Consider the following 26,382-nt stretch of genomic DNA (forward strand, 5'->3'; position numbering starts at 1 on the left):
GCACTAATCCACAAATTACTTAAGTTATTCGGTTTGTAAACGTGCCTGACACTCCCTCTGACGCGAAATAAACCAATATCCCGAGTTATTCAGTTACTCCTAACAGTACATTGACTGAACTGCTAAAAGAGAACCGATGATGGGATGTGCACGAGCAGAGCAGCTGGACTGAGTCTCTTCCTGCCGGGAGACGGCATCTCAGTATGGTAGGGGCGTAACATTTCCGTCACACGCTTGAGGTATTCGGCCAATCATAACGCACTGGATAGCTGGCCAATCAGCGTACACCTCGCTTTTCAGACCGATGAGCTTTGTAAAAATCGAAAGGCGTTTCAGAAAGGCGGGGCATAGAGGAGAAACAATAAATGTACATTATATGGAAAATAATGTGTTTTTTAAACCTTAAACCGCATAAACACATTGCATTACACCAAATACACAACATAATGTTCTTTTTAGCAACGTCATATGACCCCTTTAAATACTAAATTTTTGGTCATACAGATAAGAGTAAGACAACCCGCAAAGTGTTTAAAAAAAAACTAACACTAGCTCCTCTATTCTTTTTGTATTCTATCTATTTCTTTTCTTTTTATTTAGTATACAATTAACAAAAGCAAAAAAGCCCTCTAACACTAGCTTGCTCTATTCATTTTCTATTCTATCTGTTTTCTTTCATTTATTAGGCCTATATAATTTAAAAAAAACCTTGCTACGTGTACTACATTCATTTGAGACTTGTTATAGCACTTGCATATCATTGCTCTTTTGTTGATTTTGATTGCTTCCATTGTCCTCATTTGTAAGTTGCTTTGGATAAAAGCGTCTGCTAAATTACTAAATGTAAATGTTTACTTTTATTTTTGCACACTCTCAATAAAAAGAACATTTGTGTTTTTGTAATTAAAACCCTCTACCGCACGCATTATGATAGACCTATAGAAAAAAATATTTGACTCTTTTTCTTTTCGAAGAATGGCTTAACTTGAAGTGCTGTAAAAAATTTTTTGAAAAAAATATTATTTTAAAGGTACTTTATGATATGTTGCCATACGGCAACAGCATACAATAGTGGATCTAACTTAGAATAAGTGTAAATTGACTTATAGTTCATATTTTTCCTCAGAAATGTTGTTTGTGTTGATTCAATTGGTGCTATTATAAGCTTTAACACAATACTTACTTATAATTGACACCTTATACATACTTTCCAACAACTTGTGCTTTTATTTATTCCATTATTTTTTGCTGAATAATGATTTATAATTTTTAAATTTCATTAAATTTTTCATGAATATTATTTAAATTTCCGATTTTTTTGTGGAAGTGACACGGACTGGTCCTTGTTTGTTACTGACGTTTTAGTTTGCTTTCAGCAACTACCGGCAAGAGACGGCAGTCTGTCAGAAATCTCGCCACAGAAAAAAACTGCATGTCATGTGACTTACCCAAAGCACATCATTGGCTAAACTAAGGTCTTCTCTTTCCAACAAAAAAAACGAGAATGTTCTCTTAAAGACACAGTGGCAAGGAAATGAACACAAAGACCATGTTGCCATATGGCCACACCATGCGGTAGAGGGTTAAACAAACAAACAGGATGCGCGTTTCCTTTTTGTGAACTTGTTTGCGAATCGCCGCGTCTCACATCTGTTTTATATCTGTTAATTATTTATGTCAGATATATTTCGCATATTTATACCTTTTCTATATAGATTATGATTGAATTTTATTTTTATGCAACAAATTTTGTTATTTTTAATGTAACTTACATATATTTGCCTTAAATCATCCTGGCGACCCATTTTTGACCCAGAGCTGGATGATGACATCACTGAATTCAATGATGAACTGCCTTTAACTGAAAATTGAGTGTTTACTATTGTCATTTTGCATTATTGGCACACTATTTTCCTAATTAATGCTGTACAGTTGCTTTGACACAATCTGTATTGTTAAAAGCTCTATATAAATAAAGGTGACTTGACATGCACTGGAATATGTATTACATTGAAAGTTAAAATTTCAAATGAAAATGGTAACATGATTGTTTTATAAATTATGCGTTCATATGTGCTTAATTTTCACTGGAGGAAACAGCTGTGGTGTGATGAGGGGTGAACGCAGTGAAAACTTTACAGTAGACGTGGAACCGATTGCTCCCCCATGATATTTTTTAAACTGTATTTATGACAATCTATCGATAAACACACACCTTGTCCTCTGTTTGTCGCTCTGCATCGCCGGGGTCTGCGGATTGAAAAACAACGCGCTGAAAGACGGAGAGGAGCCGATCGAAGTCTGGCGCCATTTTCATATGAAATTTAAAGGGGACTGAGGCAATCACGAATTTGTGTACAGTTTATGGAGCTAATCGCAAAATTTTAGGGGGGCTGAGTAGTCATGGAGTAAAAATGGCCTATCAACGCCCATGGTTAGCGCACCTGAGAGTTCTTGCTCATAATAAAACAAGGACACAAAATGCTAACAGAATGCTCTACTCGATATAATACAGCAAGAATATGACAAGAATACGATAATACGACAAGAATAATCTACTCGAAGGCCATAGAGCACAATGAATCCAGTCATATAGAAAAAAAAATCACACTACACCGATAAACAGCTTCCTGAAGAATTCTGAGAAGTGATGGTGCATGCATGTATTTTTGTAAAAAAGAAAAAAAAAAGAAAAGTTATATTCAGATATGACGTTAGTATTATCACAGCTCTTTTTTTTCAGTACTGCCCTTCAGAAGCTAATACTGTACTTAATACCCCATGCAGCTCTTAATTCATTGTGATGCCTTCTTGAGCATCAGTAATTTTTAAGTAATCTGCATTTTTTTTCCATCACAAAATATTGTGGAAATCTGATGTTATTAAAAATAAAATGCAGAGGAAAACCAAGTTCTATGTTTGAAGGATGTCGTTTTTCTCTAGAGGACCCTTTGTTACATACCTTATTAGTATTCCAAAGTATTTAGATTAAGTTACAAAACTTGTGTAATCTAACAAAATAATCAAATTACTATTTAAAGAATGTATTTTGTAATCTGTAGTGAAATACATCTTAAAAGTAACCTTCCCAACCCTTATGATCAGTACATCACAAAGAATATGTATTTTATGTTTTATTGCATTAATCACAAGAAGCTCATGTTATGTTTTTATGATATAAAAAGTATTTATTGATAACCTCTAGCAGGAAGTACTGTGAGACATTTGTGGCACAATCTGTTCTGGAGAGCAGGCCGTTATGACACAAACTCATCTGAATAGCACTGAAAGAGACAAGGAAAAAGAAGCCTCAGCCTAATTATTACCCAATGTCTTCAGCCTAATTATCACCCATATTTCATCTGATTTTATAAAGCCAAAACAGAATCCTACCACAAAGTGCACTGCTGTATATATTGGTCGATTCACTCAGTCACAGAGCATCTACATAGCATAGTTATTTGATGCTTTTTATGTAGCTTACAGTATTTTACAGTTGCTGTAGGAATTTGATTGCTTAGTGGGTGTGACATCACAGCACATCACATTCATAAGCTAACAATTTCCAATAAAGGATAAAAGGAAACTGAGACACAATACAATGCAATTGTAAATGTCATTAAAACAATGTGTGTGTGTGTGTGTGTGTGTGTGTACATATATACACACTATTTTTACATTTACTGTATATGTGAGGTGGTCATGTTTTGCGCTCAGAGTGTGCTTAGCTCATGTTTGAGAGGAAGACAAGGCAGGGCGAGTCTGAGTCAAGACCAAGATTAGACCAGCACACCTGAAAATCATCTGAAAGATGCACATTTACTGCCTGATAGATAATATTGATATTATCTTAATAAAATAATAACAATCATCATCATCATCTGCACTAAAATTACAACTGCAAATAATTTTATTAAATTATAATATAAAATAATATAAATTTTGAAAATAGAAATATGATGGAAAAATAAAATCATACTTTTTTTTATTTGAAAGTAAAACCTCCAATAGGTGGCAGCAGAATCACAGAATCATGCATCTGATTCATTTAGTAAATGAACACTGCTGTGTGTTGCTTTGAAACAGTTCTGCTATGTTTGGATATTTGTATATTTGTTTGGAACTATTTTTTGTAATATGGCAAAAATGTAAATTTAAAATTTAATATCAACGATAAAATCAGTATCATGTTTGCAATCATGCTCATATTTGATGTCCATCAGTTCTTGAAGAAACAGTTCTTGAACAATTGCAATCTTTTCTAGCTGACCGTATGATCGTTGAGGTTTTTCAGAAAATATTAATCTACTGAGACTGCATTGTTGAAGGTTTTTAATTATATACTATTAACGTGTGACTCAGGCAACTATGCTGTTCTTGTGCTTTTAGATCTTACTGTCGCATTTGATACTGTTGATCATGCTGTCCTTATTGATCGACTGGAACATTGTGCAGGTAGTACAGGCAGTGCATTGAAGTGGTTTAAATCTTATCTTACTTTTTCAGTTAAGATAGGAGAGCATTACTAGAAGTAAGCTGTCTTAACCTGTGGGGTTCCCCAAGTATCCATTTTGGCTCCCATCCTCTTTTCTTTATATATGCTTCCACTTGGTTCCATTTTGAGAAAATATGGGCTGTCATTTCATTGTTATGCTGACGATACACAAGTTTATCTGCCTATAAAATGGAATTCGGATGGACTGGATGCTCTCCTGGCCTGTTTGACAGATGTAAAGGCATGGTTGTCGCTAATCTTTCTGAATGACCCTCAGATTCTTTGACTGCTCCCAATACAAACAACACAAAAGTGTTAAGCAATATGTGAAAAATTTGAGTGTGGTATTTGATGAACATCTGAAGTTTGATAGGCAGATAAATTCTGTAGTCAAATCATCCTTTTTTTCCGTTGCGGCTCCTGTCTAAAGCTAAGACTTTTCTTTCTTTTAAAAACTTTGAGAAAGTAATTCACGCTTTTATTACTTCTAGATTAGACTACTGTAATTCACTTTATGCTGGGCTTAGTCACACAGCTTTATCCCGATTACAACTGGTTCAGAATGCAGCAGCTAGACTTTTGACCAGGATTCATAAACGGGATCATACTACTCCGGTTTTACAGTCTTTACACTGGCCAGATTCTTTGACTGCTCCCAATACAAACAACACAAAAGTGTTAAGCAATATGTGAAAAATTTGAGTGTGGTATTTGATGAACATCTGAAGTTTGATCAAATCATCCTTTTTTCCCGTTGCGGCTCCTGTCTAAAGCTAAGACTTTTCTTTCTTTTAAAAACTTTGAGAAAGTAATTCACGCTTTTATTACTTCTAGATTAGACTACTGTAATTCACTTTATGCTGGGATTAGTCAAACAGCTTTATCCCGATTACAATTGGTTCAGAATGCGGCAGCTAGACTTTTGACCGTGGTTCATAAACGGGATCATATTACTCCGGTTTTACAGTCCGTACACTGGCTGCCTGTGCGTTACAGAGTAGATTTTAAAATTGTACTTATTGTCTATAAGTCACTAAATGGTATGGCTCCATCATATATCTTTGATTTATTGATTAAGCACAATGTAACCAGATCCCTCCGGTCTTCTAACCACAGACTCTTGTTTATCCCTAAGACGAGACGGAAGTGCAGGGGTGATCATGCTTTTTCTACAATTGCCCCAAGACTCTGCAATGATCTGCCCAATTTTATTAGAATGGCTTCGTCTGTGGCTATTTTTAAGTCTAAATTAAAAACCTATTTGTTCGATAAGGCTTTTAATTCTGGTTGAAGCATTCTTTATCCTTGTGCTATGTTTTTGTTGCATGTTATGATGTATTTTTTTTCCTTCCTCTTGGTTTTACTTCTTTTTATTTTTCATTGTGTTATTGCTGTTTTTAGTTATTCTATTGTTGTAGTAAATAGTGCTATATAAATAAAATTGCCATTGCCATATTCTTGAAAACAACAATCTTGCTCTTGTGATATTGCTTAATTATATCATATGCTATAATATAAAAAACAAGATCTCATATACTTTTTTTTCAATCATATCTTGAAATTATATTTATTTTGGAGACATTTTTACACAATCACTCATTAATTTCTGACCTGGCACAATGGTAAACAAACAAACAAACAAATAAACAAATAAATAAATAAATAAATAAATAAAATTAGAAATAAGTTATTGCTTTTACAGTTGTACATACAATTTAGTGATATTCCTGCAGTTGTGGTCTTGACCAGCCTTGGAATAAAATCCCAGGTCCTCTTAGTGTGTACTCATGTGCCCCGCATTTGTCTTGTCTCTGTCTCAGAGTGTAATCACACTAGGCGATCTGAACCGATCTGAACCGTGTACTCACATTAGGCCGTGCACACCGTGCCCGAGCACATTTGACCTCAAATCCCGGTCCGTTTGACTTAGTCTGAGACAAAGACAGAGTACCAAGACAAAAGACCTTCAAAAAATTTAACTAGTCTTTTAGGTCAAATTCTACAACACTACCAGAAAGGCCCTGTTCTTGAGACAGTATGCATTTTGCAGGTTTTTATTATTATTATTATTATTATTATTATTTGCCTTTGCTTTTGTTATGATGTATGCAAATTGCTTGTGTATTACGTATGCAAATATCTCACTTGGCAGCTGTCCAAAAGATCTGTTGCTCTTGGAATATGTTAAAAGAAAGCATCTCACCTATGCACACATTCAAACTAAATACAGCTGAACACTGTGCTCTATTAGATCAAACACTCACTAAGATCAAACACAAAAGAAGTGTCTGTTTATATGCCAGGCACTAAGGTACATGAGTCATTGTAGTAGTGTGATGCTGCTAGCTTTATACTGGTTAATGAGGTAAATTGCCCCAAGCAACCTTGGATCATTGTCTACATGGACAGAAGGGACAGTAATTCCATCTAAAGAATCCTGCTAGCATTTGCGGCAGGGAAACTTGCATATTTTGTTTGCATGCCAGCCGGAATTATGTTCCTTTTAAGCATGATATCCCATGCTAATGCTCTTACAAGCAAATTTTTTTCCTGTGTTGTACTGTATACACAATTTAAAATAGAATGAAAATGTTTATACTTACATAAGACATTATATAAATGACAAATACAGATACATGATACAGAATCTTGATGAACAAATACACATACAGACACAAACATGTTGGGTTTCCATGTTTTATGGGGACATTCCATACATGTAATGATTTGAATACCTTACAAACTGTATTTTCTATCCCCTCTCACACAAAATTATTTTAGATTTTCAAGAAAACTTCATTCTGTATAATTTATAAGCTGTTTTCCAAAAAAAAACACCCACAAGGAAAAGGATTTTGGAGACACTCTTAAAAATAAAGGTGCTTAAAGGGTTCTTCACAGCGATGCCATTAGGGCCTTTCGCACCGCTTTAGTTCCAGAACTAAATGTACAGTACTAAAGTACTGGGACGATTTTGCGCGAACTATTTCCCAGTACCATTTAAAGGGTTGCATTCGCACCGAGAGTGTGTACTAAGAAGTGACGTACGCCGGTCGACAGCGTCTTGAAGAACCTTCTTTTGCAACAAAGAACCTTTTGTGAAACCGAAAGGTTCTTCAGATGTTAAAGGTTCTTTATGGAACCATTTAGACAAAAAGTTTCTTCTATGGCATGATGAAGCACCTTTATTTTTAAGAGTGTATTGCCATCTTTGTGGGGACATTTTGTCCCCATAATGTAGGGTATACCCGACCTACACACACATTTGTTATCTCATATACCTCTATTGTTTTTATATCAGGTTAATGACCCCTGCCCCTAAACATAATCATCACAGAAATCTGTGCAAAACACTAGATTTAAACATAAACAGCTACCTGTTTGAAAAAGTAGATGCTAAAATTTTAAATTTTTAAATTTTTACTAAAACTAAAGCTATTTAGTGGGCAATACCTTAAAGGGATAGTTCACCCAAAAATTAAAATTGTGTCAATAAAGGGATAGTTCACCCAAAAATGAATATTCTGTCATTAATTACTCACCTGTCATTAATTACGTTCTGGGGTACTCTCCAAAATGGCAGAAGACAGAAACTCGGGGAGAAGAATTGCTGAATAAATTATGTTATTATTGATTTCTTTGCGCAAAAAAAGTATTCTCATAGCTTTGTAAAATTATGGTTGAACCCCTGATGTCACATGAACTATTTTACCGATGTCCTTGCTATGTTTCTGTGCGTTGATCGTGGTAATATCCTTGCTGAAGGGTCAGAGAGTCAGTCAGTAATTAAAGGATTAGTTCACCCAAAAATGACAAAATTTTGTCATTAATTACTCACCCGTAAGACCTTCGTTCATCTTCGCAACCCAAATTAAGATATTTTTGATGAAATCCGAGAGCTTTCTGACCCTGCATAGACAGAACTACCACATTCAAGCCCAGAAACATAGTAAGGACATTGTTAAAACAGTCCATGTCACATCAGTAGTTAAACCTTAATTTTATGAACCTACGAGAAAAACTTTTTGTGCGCAAAGAAAACAAAAATAATCTCTTCTCTTCCGGGTGCAATATTGTTTAGTTGGACTAATGCCAGAAACACAATGCATGATTTTCAAAGTTGTCGGATCACTGGTCTTCTCACACTACACAATTGTCTGGAGTACCATTTACAGTAGTTGCTGATGTGTGCACACTACACAACATATCAGTGACCGGGGCTCACACATTACACAACTTTTCAATAGGAGGAATCATTGACAACTCTGTCTGGTCTACAAACTATGTTTCACAACCAAACACACGCAAGAAGTGATGCAGGAAATGCTAACAGTGATGAATCAGCTCTTCTCTTTGATAATTCACACTACATGATTGTTACTCATGTGACCGAGCACCGATTTACCCCTAATTTAACCTAATTTTCTTAAAATTTAAGAAAGGCACGGAAAACAAATAACGATTGCGAACGGTTGCCTGTTACATTACAGTACTTAAAATTTCACTTACCACATAAACAGAGTTAGGAGAGATGACTGAGGACGATGGCGAATGATTTGCAGATTCTGAGCACCAATGACAAACATCTAATCTTGTCAAATGTGTGGTAAGTACTGCCGCTCCATAGTATAAACAGACTACGTGCGATCATGAATCTCGAAAGTGAAAGTGAAACTAAAAAGCTCTGGTCTACAAACTATGTTTCACAACCAAACACACGCAAGAAGTGATGCAGGAAATGCTAACAGTGATGAATCAGCTCTTCTCTTTGATAATTCACACTACATGATTGTTACTCATGTGACCGAGCACCGATTTACCCCTAATTTAACCTAATTTTCTTAAAATTTAAGAAAGGCACGGAAAACAAATAACGATTGCGAACGGTTGCCTGTTACATTACAGTACTTAAAATTTCACTTACCACATAAACAGAGTTAGGAGAGATGACTGAGGACAATGGCGAATGATTTGCAGATTCTGATCACCACTGACAAACATCTAATCTTGTCAAATGTGTGGTAAGTACTGCCGCTCCATAGTATAAACAGACTACGTGCGATCATGAATCTCGAAAGTGAAAGTGAAACTAAAAAGCAATCGTGCATTCAAAAGCAGTTTCAATGCCAGGCATAATAGCGGCTCCCTGATGCCCGCAATTTATATACAGTATAATTACCCAATGATATAACTGCGAGAGAAAGTATTAAAATACATATTTTCCTCCCATCTTGTATTTATTCCCTTCGTCTATCGGCCCAACCCTACCACAGATTCGCAACAAGATGAGCTGAATCATCATAACTAATTGCAAAAGAATAGGGTTTGAAACATTCCAATACTGTGTCTAAACTGAACGCATCTAATGTTGCAAATTCATTGTTCTGTTTTCTTATAGCAAGAGCGTGGAGTAGGTCAGAAATATAAAGTGGCGTCTGTTTATTATTTGTGTTTGTGTAAAGAACAACTGATTACAATGAGTTATGGTTTTGTTGTCATGAGCCGGGTTTGCCTGTTTTTCTCCCTTTCTTTCCTTTTCGCTCATTCTCTTTTCTGCACGTCTACTAAGACTCAGCTCTTTGCCAATCGCAATCAGTGCTCACGCTGATTGAGATGGCACCTGATTTCTCTTTTCTCTGATTTTCTTCTCTATTTAAGCCTGCATCCGTATAGGCTTTTTGCCAAATTATTGTTGGTTACTGGCTGATCGTTCTAAGGATCTCCAGACTTCTTTTCTAGTCTAAGTCAGTTCCAGTGCAGTCCATTCCAGTCCTATCTTGTCTGTCCTGTGCTTCATACCTGTTCTCTGCCCAGTCATCCTGCTGCCCATGAATACTGTTCCTGTCGCTGAGTGCGGGAAAGAGCCTGCTGGTTGGGGTGGCTGCTGGTGACTGCACTAGTCACACTCCACCTGCCCACTGCCTGGACTTCTGAATACTTCCCCCAAGACCTTACGCGGACATGATTTTTCTCCTGAGTTTGTATTTAGCTCTGCATCTGCCAAGTTTGGCCAGAGAACGGCAAACTGCCTATGTTTCCTTTAATTAATAAACTATTTGCATTTACTTGCCTTTGCCCTTGGGTCCACATTTTACGCTATGACATTTGATGCACATCAACTTCATAAATGAAGTCTTCTGGGAATACCTACATCGCTACATGCTAATCCACATGGATTATATTCTCCATGCTAACAAAGCACCTCAGATTTGTCACCTGGGCACTCAAGTAACTACAAGAACACTGTTTGTTCCACAAGGCTGAGAAGTATTCTTTTCATCAACCATCAGTACAATTCCTTGGCTACGACATCGGACCTGAGGGTGTGCATATGGACTCAGAAAAGAAGAAGCAAAACCTGGACACTTCCTTGTACTGGGAAGGATCTTTGATGTTTCCTTGGCTTTACCAATTTCTATAGAAGATTCATTTGTAACTATAGCATGATTATTGTTTTGCTAACCTCCCTCCTCCAATCTAAGCCCAAGTTTCTGTCCTGGAATCCCTTTCCACATCTATCCCAATCCAGCTCTCCCCTTCATCATAAAAATGGATGCATCCACCATATAGTGTTGGAGCAGTTTTAGCTGAGCAGTAGGGGAATACAGCAAAGCTTCATCCATGTGTCTTCTCCTCATGTAAACTCACCTCAGTGGCGCAAAACTTATGAAATCATCAACCAAGAGCTCCATGGGATTTCCCCTTACAACTCATCATGGACCATCATAACCTCGAATAACTCAGAACTGAGACAGTAGAACCTTGCCAGGCCTGGTGGCCCTTGTTCTTTACCAGGTTCATCTTAATTTTTAATGTTTCTTATTTTTAGTACTACTAAATAAATGATCATATAGTTCAATACACATTGTTACATGAAAAACCAGACCAATTGACTCTGATGAAAGTCAAGTGGCAGAGAGAATTTTGATATATACTAGAGTTCAGTGGCGTTCCGTCCATATAAGCTGCAAATGCTCCGCATACCCAGGCCATTTGAGAGAATAAGTTCAGGGGATAATTCATATAAACATGATTATAAGTTGATCCCTTGTCATTTGAAATGTAACTTAAAGCTTAAAGAGTTAGGAATAAGTACGTAAAAAATTTTTTTTGCCAAACGGCAGTAATTTTCTATAAATCTATGTCAGTTATAGTTGCTTCCGGGCGAGCGGATTCTCCGCAGCTTTCTCGCCTCCGCTCTGTTGCTATGACTCGTCAGGATTGTAGCGCGTTCTCAGTGATTTGCTGGTCTGCAGCAGTTTTAATGTGCGAGGTAAGCTGTTCGCGAAGCGCACGCCCAAGCGGAAAAATGAGCTGTTGCTGCCAGATCTTGATTGCCGAAAATTACATTGTGTTTGATGAAAAACCAACTCGACTAAATCAAAAGAAAAAAAACACTAACTGTATATTTTTATTTTCTCAAGCAAAGCTAATTTTAAAAGTCCACTGAACAACTTACATTTTTGGTCATAGACAACGTATGTTGAAGATATACGTTATTGGCAATGCTATTGCCTAAGCGGTAAATAATTTAATTTTTTTTATAAAAACGTGGGCTATATAAAATTGTTATAATAACAAACATCATATTGTTTTGCATATGCTCGTGTCGCTTACAGTTGAAGTCCTTCTCTGATTTTATTGATGAGGGGAATCCCCCCCATCTCCCCACCCTCTGATTACGTATCATAACTTAACTACGTGTAAACGTTATTTGGCAGTTTTTACTTGGAAAACCAGCTATATTTTTCTTGCATTGGAATAACAATGGATAGACCTGAAATGATAGAAGAAGGATTGGAGATGAATTTCATTTACAAATAAGGTAGGAAATGTGCATACTTTTAAATCGACACCTGCCACAGTGTTTCTTATTTGTCATCTGTGATCCCTTTTGAGTGTCCTAAAAGCCGATGGGGGGTGGTCTTATCATTCAGCATGCCCGGTTAAAAAAGTCACCGCTCGCCACTGCTAGAGTTGTCCTGAGCCGATCTCAAGGATTGGGATCGGGGCAGATCAAGCATTTTTTTACTTTTCGGTATCGGCTCTCCCGATCCCGATCCTTATTTTATGTCAGCTGTCATGCCAATGTCATGCAGTAGGTGGCATTATTCGCTAATAAAAACTTGTAAATTAAAAATAAAAAATTGTAAGTTGTTAATTATGACATTTTCATTTCCACGGTTATTCAAACAGTGAATAAATTATATACAGAAAGTGAGCAAAGAACATAATCACTAATCTATCATGAGTTTAAGTACTCTAAAAAACTGTTGTTATAATTACTGAAGCTGTACGTACATCTGCACTTTTTTGTTGAATTCGCAAAATCCCCGTCTTTCAGCGATAACGCCTCTGATTTGGCCATTGCATTCATAAACTCAACAGAATTGTTTGTGATTGGTTATAATGCACAACGCTGTAAAAATGCATACAAAGAAATAAGGTGCAACATGAGCAAATCTTAATGCTGCAATCAATACTTTTCATAAATTTTCACTACAATTCCCATTTTCAATTTCAATTCGCAACAGACGTAATAGATTTGGTTTAATTGTGCAGGAGCAATTTTGCCATAAGTCCCTGTGGCCAGGGGAAGGCTAAGCCTTCGCTAACCTTACACACACTCTGCCTATGTATATATCAGTACTGAAAAAAGTAATACAACATTACAGTAGGTTTGATCTTTATAAATTAGCTGTTTATGATACTCCTGTACAGGTGATAAACCACCCTTAATTTACTTTTACAAAAGTTTCTCTTCGCCAGTTGTCTGAACACATAAGCAGACCTTATGACATAGTAAAGTGATACTGACTGACAGCTGATAATTGAAGGCTTTTACATTATATGCATCCAAGTTATGCACATTAGTGGGTATGTTGATTAAAATGTAACTGCTTGTGGGTATAATGTATTAGATGTCATATCTGATGAAAATTTGAAAAAGTATTATCAATGAGACTCACATTTTAAATGTGCAAATTTATTGTACGTGTTACTAATGCACAGGGGTGTGGACTCGAGTCACTTGACTCGAGACTTGACTCGGACTCGAGTACCAAATTTGATGACTTGCGACTCGACTTGACATAATTAAAGAAGACTTGAGACTCGACTTAGACTTTGACAGCAAGGACTCGAGACTTGACTTGGACTTGAGCCCTGTGACTCGGAAAGACTTTATGATCAGATCAAAGTCATTATAGGCTATAATTTCATTTGGGAAAAGAAAATGCACATTAGGCCTAATGACTGAAGTGGGCAAGCGACAATAGGCCTAGTGATAATTTAAAATATAATTTGAAGAAGTGTTTCTTTCACAAAATGAGTATTGTATATATAACTATAAAATGTAGGCTACTCAATTTTTCTCCCTCTTGCAGGCACTCATGTCACTTCCATTTCTTTCAGGATAAATGAATGAATTCACATGTTGTAAATCAGTCGGTAGGCCAATAGCGCACACAGCCCCTAAATTTAGCGATCACCTATGCATATTATAAACTTAACATTTAACATACAACATTTTTTTCTATTAAATGATTTTGTCTTTGTTACTCTTAGTTATAAAGGATGGTAGCACAGCATTTTTGAATGATTGTCTTCATGAGTTTGTCTGCATCCATATTGCATGTTTCCTCTCACTTGCAAAGTATGTTTGCAGTTATTTCTTCGAGTTCTTTCAAAGCTGTTCTTTCTGCGTTTCCGCTCACATATTTTTAAACCTGTTTTTATTGAGGTTACAAATAATGTCTCATTGGCTTCGATATAACACCTAGAAGCATGTAGCTATTCTTATGCACACATGCAAAGTATGTTGCAGCTGTTATTTCTATGAAATTATGTTGTCTTTGCTATTCTGTTACTAATAAAATAGTTTTTTTCACTGCTTATCCTATTTTGGCACAATCCCTAAATTGAACTTGAGCAGTTTTACTAAAGCCTGGCTCACACTACAGGATTTTAAAACTCCTGTAGTGTGAGCCCAGCTTAAGGGCACCCATCTCACATGAAATTGAACTATGTCAAACATATTCTACCTGCCTTCCTGATATTATTATATTATATAACTTGTGTAAGACTCGAGACTTACTTGTGACTTGCAAAACAATGACTTGGTCCCACCTCTGCTAATGCAGTGCCGGATAACTAAATGGTGAACACACTGTGAATTTATCCTTAAAGGGGTGGTTCATTGCGATTTCACTTTTTTAACGTTAATTAGTGTGTTGTTCCCTGCTCTGCACACGCTCTGCATCTCTCCCTCTCTCTCTCTCGCATTCAGCTCAGCTCTGACAATGAACTGTTCCAATTATATACTTATTTTCACGTAGCTATGAGAAGCATTAAACATGGACGCGCATGCGGTTGCTGTACTGTATTAAAGCTTTAATCAGGATAAAACCATATATTAAAAGCTAACATAAGCAGCAGCATTTACAACAGCGTATCTAAAAATATGAAACAACAACAAACAAAAAACATAGGCCTACACTTAAAAGCCGTGCTTGCACAGGTTCTGCACGATCCTCTTCAATAACGCCTATTTCTTAGGGCGGGGCTTCATAAAAACAGGAAAAGATGAGCCCGTTTCTCAGAGAAGGGACAGAGCTGTGTGGAATAAAGGTCAATTATGTGAAAAATAATGCGTTTTTTTTTAAACGAAGCATTAACACATGTTAGACTGCACCCCATAAACACAATCAAGCCTAGAAAAAACCCAGTGAACCACCCCTTTAAAATAATTTAATACATGTTCATGTCTGTGTTAATGTCTGCAGTATTTATCACCCTGTGTAGGCTGTCATGTATATCTCAGGTATGTCATTATGCGTTTATATTTATTATTTTATTTATTGTTTGTTATTTTTTTATATGATTGTTATACAAATTATCTTATTTCTCGGTTCAAGAGAACATGGGTATTGCTGCTGTGGTCTGTGTCAGTGTCTGCATTGTTTATCACCCTGTGCATCCTGTATAAGCAGTGATACATCAACAAGAAAAAGATAAGCTGTGACTTTGTATGCATCCATTATTTGATTCTGGACCTGTGTTGGATATGTGAGATGAATGACCATTACACTGATGCCGTAACTGTTGCACTTGATAAAAATAAGCTGCAAAGTGAACCAGGCTTTATGTCAATAGTCAAAAGGCTGGCTGTGTGACACCAAATTATAGTTTAATGCGGGGGTGCCAAATCCGGTTCCTGAAGATCTAGGCACTAGGCACCCCTGGTTTAAAGAGTCTAATGACACTGTATATCAGTGGAAATGTGGCTATCGCATCCCAAAAAAAGCTCCTAAAATCAAAGCCAGAAAAACTGATCTTGGGCATTGTCAAAATGTAAAGATTGTAACTGATTGTAAAGATTTTTAGCAAGAGATTTTATGAAGCCTACAGAGGACTGCTAATCCTTATGCATAATTTGTTGTCTTAAATAAGGGACTAAACAATACTTGTCTCTCATTATATTTGATATTCTTACATATAGCCTGCATAACCTGACTGGACAGTTCATCATTGCGAGTCAGCGTCGATAGCCTCGTGGGCAGCGTGCCGACATACAGCGCCGCTGTGCTTCAGGTGTCCTGAGTTCGAGTCCCGGCTTGTGGACCTTTCCTGATCCCCTTCTCTCTCTCTCCCACTTTGCTTCCTGTCCTATCAAATTAAAGGCAAAAAAGCATGAACAAACTAAAATCTTGAAAGACTTTGTGAGTTTTTTTCACTCTCTAGTTTTCGTTCATTTATATTCTGTCATAATTTTTGGGGCAAAATTTTAGGGTTGATGAGCAATGTTTAGGTATAAATATTTAAGGCCTCAGTGTTAACCTTTTTAGGGGAGCTTAGGTTTTTGATTTTCGTTCTGTTTAACTAACATGATACATCAAAGCTGCTTTGCCTCTGTCATGACACTGCTTGTGTCATTTAGAATTTAATTTTCTTTTTTAGAATTTAAGAATTTAGGTCTTTCACCAACTACCATACATAATATTGGGAAAAGATTCAGGGAATCCAGAGAAATCTCAGTCTGTGTAGGGCAAGGCAGGAAACCTCAGTTGAATGTGGATGACCTTTGCGCCCTCAGAATTGCATGGAATTGCATAAGAAGCCGTCATGCATGTTAAATATAGCCACATGGGCTCAGGAGTACTTTGGAAAACCGCTGTCACTAAACAGTCTGTCGCTGTATCCATAAATGCAACTTCAATCTTTGTTACTCTAGGAGAAAGCTATACATCAATTCTATGCAGAGATGCTCATCTCAGATAGCCAAGAAGACAGTGGAAATGTGTGCTGTGGTCAGATGAGTTCACATTTCAACTTGTTTCTGGGAAGAATGAGTTCTCAGTCCCAAAGACCAAAGGGACCATCCAGACTTTCATCAGCGACAGATGCAAAAACAAACGTCTGTCATGGTACGGGGGTGCAGCAGAGCAAACGGCATGGGTGACTGCAGGGCCGTAGCTGGGGTTTGCGGGGCCCTGGTGCAGGTTGTACTCGTGGGCCCTGTTTGAAATTGTGTAAATAGCACAAATAAATAAATAGAACAAAGATACAAATTAAACAATGTTTAAGTTTTTTCAAGTTTGTAGGTGTCCAGGTACAGAAACTGAATAATCAAATGTAAAATAGAATTGCATAGTCGTCACTGTATAAATTAATATACTTTAACCCTTAAATGCATGAATGTTTCGCCAATCATTATTACATATTTGGGTCTTTAGTGAACCGAACCTATATATCCAGCACGGATGGATCTCTAACTGCTGCAATTGCAAAAAAACGATCTTGATATTTTAAGAACAAATACAGAAGAATAAAATAAGGCATATTTTGTTACCTTTTGAAACTTAGAAGGATTCAGTTTGAGCAGATGATTTTACCATCGCTGTCATCGTCAGAGCGCACTTCCCCAATACATTCAGCATCTGGCTCATATTCGCGATTTCAGCCATATTCTCAAAACTATCGTTTTCAATGACTTCAAAATCAATATTTTGATCACTGGCTGCTTATTCACCACACCCACCATCAAATGACAGTGACATTTATATTTGCCTCTGTCACAAATTTTTTGGAGTGTGTTGCAGCCATCAAAATCAAATTTTGTTTATATTTACAAAAGTAAGTTGTCCAGTAAAAACATTGGGCATTTTTCTTTGTACTTTTGTCAATTAAATAAAGGTTAAAGAGAATGAACAAATAACATATTCTTGATTTTATGGCATTTCACAAAACATCCCAACTTTTCTGGAATTGGGGTTGTAACATGCACTGATAAATAATGAACAATAAGACCAAGAATGAGTATTGAGAAATAAACGGGGTCAGAAAGTACATTTTAATTAAATTTCAATTTAATACTTAGGTTAGCAATGTTCTCATAGGCCCCGTCCACACGGAGACGCGTTTAGCTGTATACGCATACATTTTGTATCGTATAGGCGTTTCGTCCACACGGATCCGGCGTTTTGGGAGAGTGAAACCGATATTTTTTGAAACCGTGTCCCAGAGTGGATAAATCTGAAAACGCCGCCCTTGCGTTTTCGTGTGGACAGCGAATCCGTATATTTTCTGAAACGATGACGTCATCAGCCCACGTCTCGCCTCTCGGCATGTACTGTAATTCATCGCCTTCCTCTAACAAGAAAATACTTGCTCATAGGTGTGGTACTTTGTGATGGATGTGACAGGAAATATAGTTGGGTGTAACTGGGTGTAGCATGTACACTTTCTGTAAACCAAGCAGTTTCTTTAGGTGTGGAAGAATAGCGACTTTTGTAAAAATAGAGCTCAACAGTGACAACCGACTTTTCCCAGTAGTCTTGGAATTTTCACATTAATTCTCTCCATGAGCATTTTAAAATCTTCAATAGTGGCTATGTTCAATATGGTATACTAATGTACTGCTTATTACATACTGCACATTAAACACTGTGTGTTGCATAATACATTTTCAATAGTATGAAATACAGTACACATTATTCTGCTTTATGTATGTCTACGAGAACAACATTTATCTCTGCGCAGGCCTACATATGGTCAAACACACCAGAATTGTTAAATAAATGTTATTAATAATGTTGTCACATGTCCTTACTTTGTTGCATATTTAAGTCAGTGTGTGGTGTCCAGTTATAATCTTGGAAACAAAATGATCATTTTTCATTTTTAATAGCCTACTGTTTTGTGTATAAACATTTTAATTCTTGACCGTCTGATTCCAATTATTAGAAATTATCAAGAAATTATCAGGAAAAAGAGTTACGCAAATATTACTTCCATTGCTTCAGCAAGCATTAACGTGTGTTCACCAGAAATGTGTATATATGTATTTGGAATGACATGAAAGTGACAAAATGATGACAGAATTTTCATGATGGGTGAGCTATTCTGTACTTTAAGAGTTTTGTTTTAAGAGCTTGTGGTAGGTATGTCTTAAAAGGTTTATAAGTTCAAACTAAACATTTAAACTGTTTGAGAAATAAACCATTCCTTGAGAAATTTCCCAGTGTTCCATAGGGTAACATTCACAGTGTGAATAACTGTAGTATGTCCAATGGTCTATTTATGATGTACTATCTCATAGTGGAGGTCATATTTTATTTGAGGAGTTTTGTTCCATCACTGTTAATTTCCTTGCTGGGTGACTAAATATTGTCCTTAGTGTGACATAGGGTGCTTTCACACCTGTAGATCGATTGCTTTGTTCCGAAAAAGGGATTCAAATTATTACAGTGTTGCTTTTTATTCTTGGTGCGGTTCGCTTTCACACAACAAAGTTTATAAACGGACCAAATTTTTTAATACAAGTCACACGCGAGTAAACTGTTCTCTCATTAGTCAAAGTTCCATGGTTTAGTTTCTGGGATTCCACTTAGCTGTCAGGGCTGTCATCCATCAGGATGGAACGACAACCCCTCCGGGGCTTATTGTTGTTTTTTTTTGTAGCGGCCGTTATATTAATTTTTCATTTTGAGCAGGAGTCCAGAATTCATCAGGAAAACATTTTTAAAATGCACCTACTAGGAAGAAGAACAATAAGACGCCATTATAAAATGAAAGTATATAATATAAAAACTTTGATTTTGAATGGCGAAGACACAGACATTCACAGGTTCATTTTGAAGTATTAGCAAAACAACAAAGCTAATGCTTTTCACAGAACTTACGTAATTACCCATTATACATTGTGATTTAGCCTGGTTCGTTGGTCCGTTAGATCGGATTGCTTTCTCACTACAACCGAACCGCTCCAGAGTTCATTACCAATCGAGCCGAGACCACCTCATTCAGGCGATCTCGGACCGATTGTTTTGGCGCGAATCCAAGCGCGATTGCCGTGTTCACATATACCCAAACAAACCGAGCTAAGGGAGGAAACGCGCCAGGTTCCGAAACAACTGGCCAGGTGTGAAAGCACCCATAGTCCTGTCATCCCTGATTGGAAGGTCTTACTACACTCTGTAGAAAACTCTCTCCTTTCAAACTGCTATGATTTTAAAGAACGCTGGGCATGTGAGAATTGAAATTAATCCACCCTTATGATACCTTTTATTTTCCATATTTATGTTGACAGCTTAAATCAGCAGCCTATACAGACAGAGCCATATCGCCGGACTGCAAAGAAACAACTAAATAAAGAAAAACTCCTGTGTAGGACTACACTGCTCAAAAAAATTAAAGGAACACTTTTTAATCAGAGTATAGCATCAAGTCAGTTAAACTCCAGGGATATTGATATGGTCAGTTAAGTAGCAGAGGGGGTTGTTAATCAGTTTCAGCTGCTTTGGTGTTAATGAAATTAACAACAGGTGCACTAGATGGGCAACAATGAGACAACCCCCAAAACAGGAAGGGTTTTACAGGTGGAGGCCACTGACATTTTTTTCCCTGCTCATATTTTCTGACTGCTTTTCACTAGTTTTGCATTTGGCTAGGGTCAGTGTCACTACTGGTAGCATGAGGAGATACCTGGACCCGGCAGAGGTTGCACATGCAGTCCAACTCCTCCAGGATGGCACATCAATACGTGCCATTGCCAGAAGGTTTGCTGTCTCCCAGCACAGTCTCAAGAGCATGGAGGAGATTCCAGGAGACAGGCAGTTACTCTAGGAGAGCTGGGCAAGGCCATAGAAGGTCCTTAACCCATCAGCAGGGCCGGTATCTGCTCCTTTGTGCAAGGAGGATCAGGATGAGCACTGCCAGAGCCCTACAAAATGACCTCCAGCAGGCCACTGGTGTGAATATCTCTGACCAAACAATCAGAAACAGACTTCATGATTGTGACCTGAGGGCCTGACGTCCTCTAATGGGCCCTGTGCTCACTGCCTGGCACCGTGGAGCTCGATTGGCATTTTCCATTGAACACTAGAATTGGCAGGTCCGCCACTGGCACCCTGTGCTTTTCACAGATGAGAGCATGTTCCCCCTGAGCACATGTGACAGACGTGAAAGGGTCTGGAGAAGCCGTGGAGAAAGTTATGCTGCCTGTAACATCGTTCAGCATGACCAGTTTGGTGGTGGGTCAGTGATGGTCTGGCGAGGCATATCCATGGAGGGACACACAGACCTCTACAGGCTTGACAATGGCACCCTGACTGCCATTAGGTATCGGGATGAAATCCTTGACAATCCCATTGTCAGACCCTACACTGGTGCAGTGGGTCCTGGGTTCCTCCTGGTGCACAACAATGCCCGGTCTCATTTGGTGAGAGTATGCAGGCAGTTCCTGGAGGATTAAGGAATTGATACCATTGAATGGCCCCCACGCTCGCCTGACTTAAATCCAATAGAACACCTCTGGGACATTATGATTTGGTCCATCCAACGCTGCCAGGTTGCACTTCAGACTGTCCAGGAGCTCAGTGATGCCCTGGTCCAGATCTGGGAGGAAATACCCCAGGACACCATCCGTCATCTCATTAGGAGCATGCACCGAGGTTGTCAGGCATGCATACAAGCTTGTGGGGGCCATACAAACTACTCAGTACCATTTTGAGTTGCTGCAATGAAATTTCAGCAAAATGGACTAGCCTGCTGCATCATTTTTCACTTTGATTTTTGGGTTTGTCTTTGAATTCAGCCCTCTGTAGGTTGATAATTTTCATTTCCATCAAACGATGTGGCTTCCTTTCGTTCCTGTGATGCCCTGGTCCAGATCTGGGAGGAAATACCCCAGGACACCATCCGTCGTCTCATTAGGAGCATGCACCGAGGTTGTCAGGCATGCATACAAGCTCGTGGGGGCCATACAAACTACTGAGTACCATTTTGAGTTGCTGCAATGAAATTTCAGCAAAATGGACTAGCCTGCTGCATCATTTTTCACTTTGATTTTTGGGTTTGTCTTTGAATTCAGCACTCTGTAGGTTGATAATTTTCATTTCCATCAAACGATGTGGCATCCTTTCGTTCCTAACATATTACTCTGTCCATATCAGTATACTGAAGATATCCAGCATGATGTTTTCAAAGTGTTCCCTTAATTTTTTTGAGCAATGTACTTTCTTTCACCAAGGATTTAAATCTGCTGTTAATAGTTAAACAGATACTCCAGAGGCTTTGTTACTAATTCTAAAACAGTACTTTAGAACTAGTAACGATGACTTAGACTGCTTCAGTGAAATTATTAGTGTGTTCGAGTGTATGTTATAAATTATAAATCAGTATAATAATATGTCCGTGATGAAACACACAGGAAAACACACAGATCTCTCAAAAATAGGTACAACAATATGACGTAAACTCAGCAAAAAAGAAACAACCCTTTTTAGGATATTGTATTTTAAAGCTGCAGACCGTAAGTTTGCCTCTTTGTCGCCATCTCTGATTGAAACCTGCAATTGCAGTTATTTGCGGAATTATTTTCTTTGTGTGGGTTGTGCACCGGCACAGCTCCTCAGCGCGGATAAATCGAATGTTCTGATGTGGTGGCTGTCAGTCACTGCACTGGTGTGGATACTGAACTTCAGAATCACAGATTCTAGCCTACATCTTGAAAGTATGACCCAAATAAGAATTTTCACTGGATATTGTCATCTGAACAAGTATCAAGTCTGCTACTTTTGTTCTGACCAACTGAGGAAAACAGCATTACAATAAATCACGCTACCAGCTGTGATTAAATCTAACGATTGCTTAGCTCATATCACATCAAAACATGCAAATTATTATTGTTATATTTTGTTCTGAAATTGTTAATGTTAACAATATCAGCACTGTGTGACTACATGTTTGTAGTGTGTGTTAGTGTTACATGTATATTTCAATTTCTGTACAGTCTAATCTATAATTGTCATACAATTCGAATTTCATATAAAGAAATTGTTTTAACCCAAAAAGCAAATTATTCTTCCATAGAACTGGTTCTCTTTAAAATACAACTTGTGTACTCCCACGTATGCAAGGCCTATCTGTAATCAGATGCACACTTAAAACTCAAATATAATCTAATTTCAGTCACTTACATGTGTTTCATAAACACATAATCCTTTCTGGATTACAATCCGCCATCAAAATGATAAATTTAATTATTCCAGCTGCTGTGAGAAAAGGCTATTAATGATCCGCCACCTGCAGAATCCTCACATCTCTCAGCCTACTAGCCGGGACAACTTCTTTATGTTTACAGAAGTGACGTAATGACGCAGCGGCATGCTCGAATTTCCCACAAATTCCTTACCAGTACCCTCAAATTAGAAAACATTATTATAAGCTTACCGTTGTGAATCGGGCTAAGGTAAGGCAACAGTTTTGAACACTGGCTGGTTATGTACTTGCTCAAAAATTTATTTTGGATAATTTTTAACCAACAAGCTTTAATGATAATTTTGTAAAATCCAAATAATCTTTACAGATCATTATTGGAAAGGGTTTAAACAATATTTTTTATTATTTTTTATATAATTACTGCACATGTTCCTGTGGAACTATCCTTAAGACACTAACAATTTACTGGTGGTAGGCAATGAAGGTCACAATTATAAGAAATTATTACATTACATGATTACACCAGAAGAAAGATACCAAGGGTTCCTGTCCACCTGTGTGAACCTGCCATAAGTCCTACTGCAGAGAGGCATGAGGACTGCAGATGTGCTCAGAGCAATAAACTGCAATTTCCATAATGTAAGACACCTAAGACCCATTTCACACATACTCTGTTTGCAGTGCAGATGTGGTGCATTATTTTTTTCTGTGCCCATGTTATCAGATTAGAGCATTCACACTGCACACGGATGTGGTCCATCAATGCATTCCAGATGCGGTGCATATGCAGCAGTGCAGTGATTGTTTCCGCAACGAGACTATTTTTGCTGTGCTTCAAGCACTAAATTAAAATAAAAGTGCACTGTTTGTAGCAAAAATGAACATGGATTGACACAAAATTGTAGTAATTACACCATAAATGCATATAAAGTCTAATACAAAATTCTGCCATGAAACTCTAGATGGCGCAGTCTGATGGGGTCCGATAGAGTGGGTATCTGACTAGGGCAGGGGTAGGCAAGTTCGGTCCGAGAGAGCCGCAGTCCTGCAGAGTTCAGCTCCAACCCTAATCTAAGGCTATAGGCAGGTGAGCTTTTTTTTCAGAGTTGGAGCTGAACTCTGCAGGACTGCGGCTCTCTAGGACTGAACTTGCCTACCCCTGGACTAGGGAATGCAATGAAATTTTCATTGATGATGATGATGATGATAATACTAACTTTATTATAATTATAATAATATATATTTGCAGATTAAATTCAATTTTAAAAATTCTAACATTCATTTGAAGCACATGTAGCGTCTGGATCAATCAGACACACAATATAGTTTTGTTAGTTATATTTAACAAATACTCCGTAACACCCCTCAGTTAACAAGCCATATGAGGGCCTGTGGACCCTTCCCCCGAAATGCGTCTTAACACCTCAGGAAGGCAGAATAGGCCTCTGATTCCATGGCAACCAATGCTGATATCACTGGTTTTATTGCCCAAAGGAAGTCGCTCGCTGTTGTCTATTGGACGGACAACAACGTTCGAAAGGGGGTTATTTGTAGCGTCTGGACCAATCAGACACACAATATAGTTTTGCTAGTTATATTTAACAAATACTCCGTAACACCCCTCAGTTAACATGCCATATGAGGGCCTGTGGACCCTTCCCCCGAAATGCGTCTTAACACCTCAGGAAGGCAGAATAGGCCTCTGATTCCATGGCAACCAATGCTGATATCACTGGTTTTATTGCCCAAAGGAATGTGGGTAGAGAAACTCACTACATTTTCCATAGGAAAGACACAATGCACAGTAAAAATGGACTCTTCTCTAATTAATTCATAGGAAAACCTTTCTTTGAATGAACACACATATCCTTCAGGTCATTGTGTATGTTGTTACTGTCCTTGTATATTGTCTTTTATATATTTCCCCTTTGAGCTGATTCGCTACACACACTTTAATTTAAAGCGAGAGATACGGGTGAAGTTGGCTTATTGTTTCAGAGATATGTGACTGTGCTTACAGTTTATTGGCTCCAATATCTGTTTGTGATTTGTGACTGAAAACATAACTTGTCCTGAAGCACTCTGACTCTGTCTGCTATTGTACATTATGGCTGTAGAATTTTGTAAAATCATATTCATCTTCATGGTAAAGAAAATACAGAGTTAAATTAAACTCAAACTTACCTGGTCAAATGGTTGAACCCACTTTGTACTACAGGCCACAAGAGATTTTGGGTGGGACTACTGTTTGGCTGACCAGTGGCAGTTGGGGGAGAAATGTGGAAACCTGTTTAGAAACAGTTTGAAATCATTATTTTTGCACTTCCATTTGGTCCCACCAGAATGCAAATTACACACTTCATCTTCAACTACAGTCAACCTTTTCAATACAACTACATAACTATTTATTTTTTTATTGTAGCTTTATTTTTGGCTCAGTTACCTATAGTGGCACATTCAATCAATAAGAAAATTGGTAACACTTTAGTATAGGAACCAATTCTCACTATTAACTAGTTGCTTATTAGCATGCCTATTAATAACATATTGGCTGTTTATTAATACTTATAAAGCACATATTTTGCATGGCCATATTCTACATCCCTAATCCTGCCCAATACCTAAACTCAACAACCACCTTACTAACTATTAATAAGCAGCAAATTAGGAGTTTATTTAAGGCAAAAGTCATAGTTAATGGTTTGTTAATAGTGAGAATTGGACCTTAAAATAAAGTGTGACCAGAAAATGTATAAACTTAACTGTTAAATCCCACACCCATTAAAACTGTGCCACCTCAAGAAGATTTTGAGGTTCTCGTTGGTTTGTTGGCATGTGGGTGATTTCATGTGCAAGAAAAGCTATCCACAAATTGTTTGCCTTAGTGGAAAAGTGCGTTGTTGCCAGATCTCGGTTACCGACAAAAAAGAATGCATTTGATGCTAAACTAACTCCACTAAAGACACCTTGCAGAATGCCACTCTTGACCAAGAAGAACATAAAAGGCTGACTTGAATATGCTAAAACAAATTTGGGTACACATCGAGTTCTGAAAGAATGTTCCATAGAATGGTTCAACCAAAAAGGAACTTGTTGGACCTATGAATTAGCAGTATGTCTGGTGCAAAAAAGGCAAGGCTTATAAGCTGAAGAACAGCATCCCCAACATGAAGGTGAACTACACTTGTTATGGGGGTACTTTGCTGTTACAGGAAATTAAAATCTTGGCTGTATGAAGGACATTATGGATTCTTTGAAGTATCACACCATTTTGGCAACATCCCAGTGTGTGTGTGTGTGTGTGTGTGTGTGTGTGTATAATGTCTGATACTTTAACAGTATTCTTATCGGTACTTTTTGTTTTATATATATATATATATATATAT

At 37.6% G+C, this 26,382-nt stretch overlaps 1 protein-coding gene across 6 annotated transcripts in view; it reads right to left on the reverse strand.

The window, feature by feature from the left end:
- LOC107745321 (band 4.1-like protein 1) overlaps positions 1 to 26,382 on the reverse strand; it is a 349,703-nt gene that overhangs the window by 222,337 nt on the left and 100,984 nt on the right. For all 6 annotated transcript variants that reach the window (XM_016559185.1, XM_016559184.1, XM_016559183.1 and 3 more), the window contains exon 2: positions 25,181 to 25,283. The gene's annotated coding sequence lies outside the window, so the exon portion shown is untranslated. The remainder of the gene's footprint in view (positions 1 to 25,180; positions 25,284 to 26,382) is intronic.

Source organism: Sinocyclocheilus rhinocerous, unplaced genomic scaffold (genome assembly GCF_001515625.1).
Source record: "Sinocyclocheilus rhinocerous isolate Xijiao unplaced genomic scaffold, SAMN03320098_v1.1 scaffold1730, whole genome shotgun sequence".
Classification (NCBI taxonomy): domain Eukaryota; kingdom Metazoa; phylum Chordata; class Actinopteri; order Cypriniformes; family Cyprinidae; genus Sinocyclocheilus; species Sinocyclocheilus rhinocerous.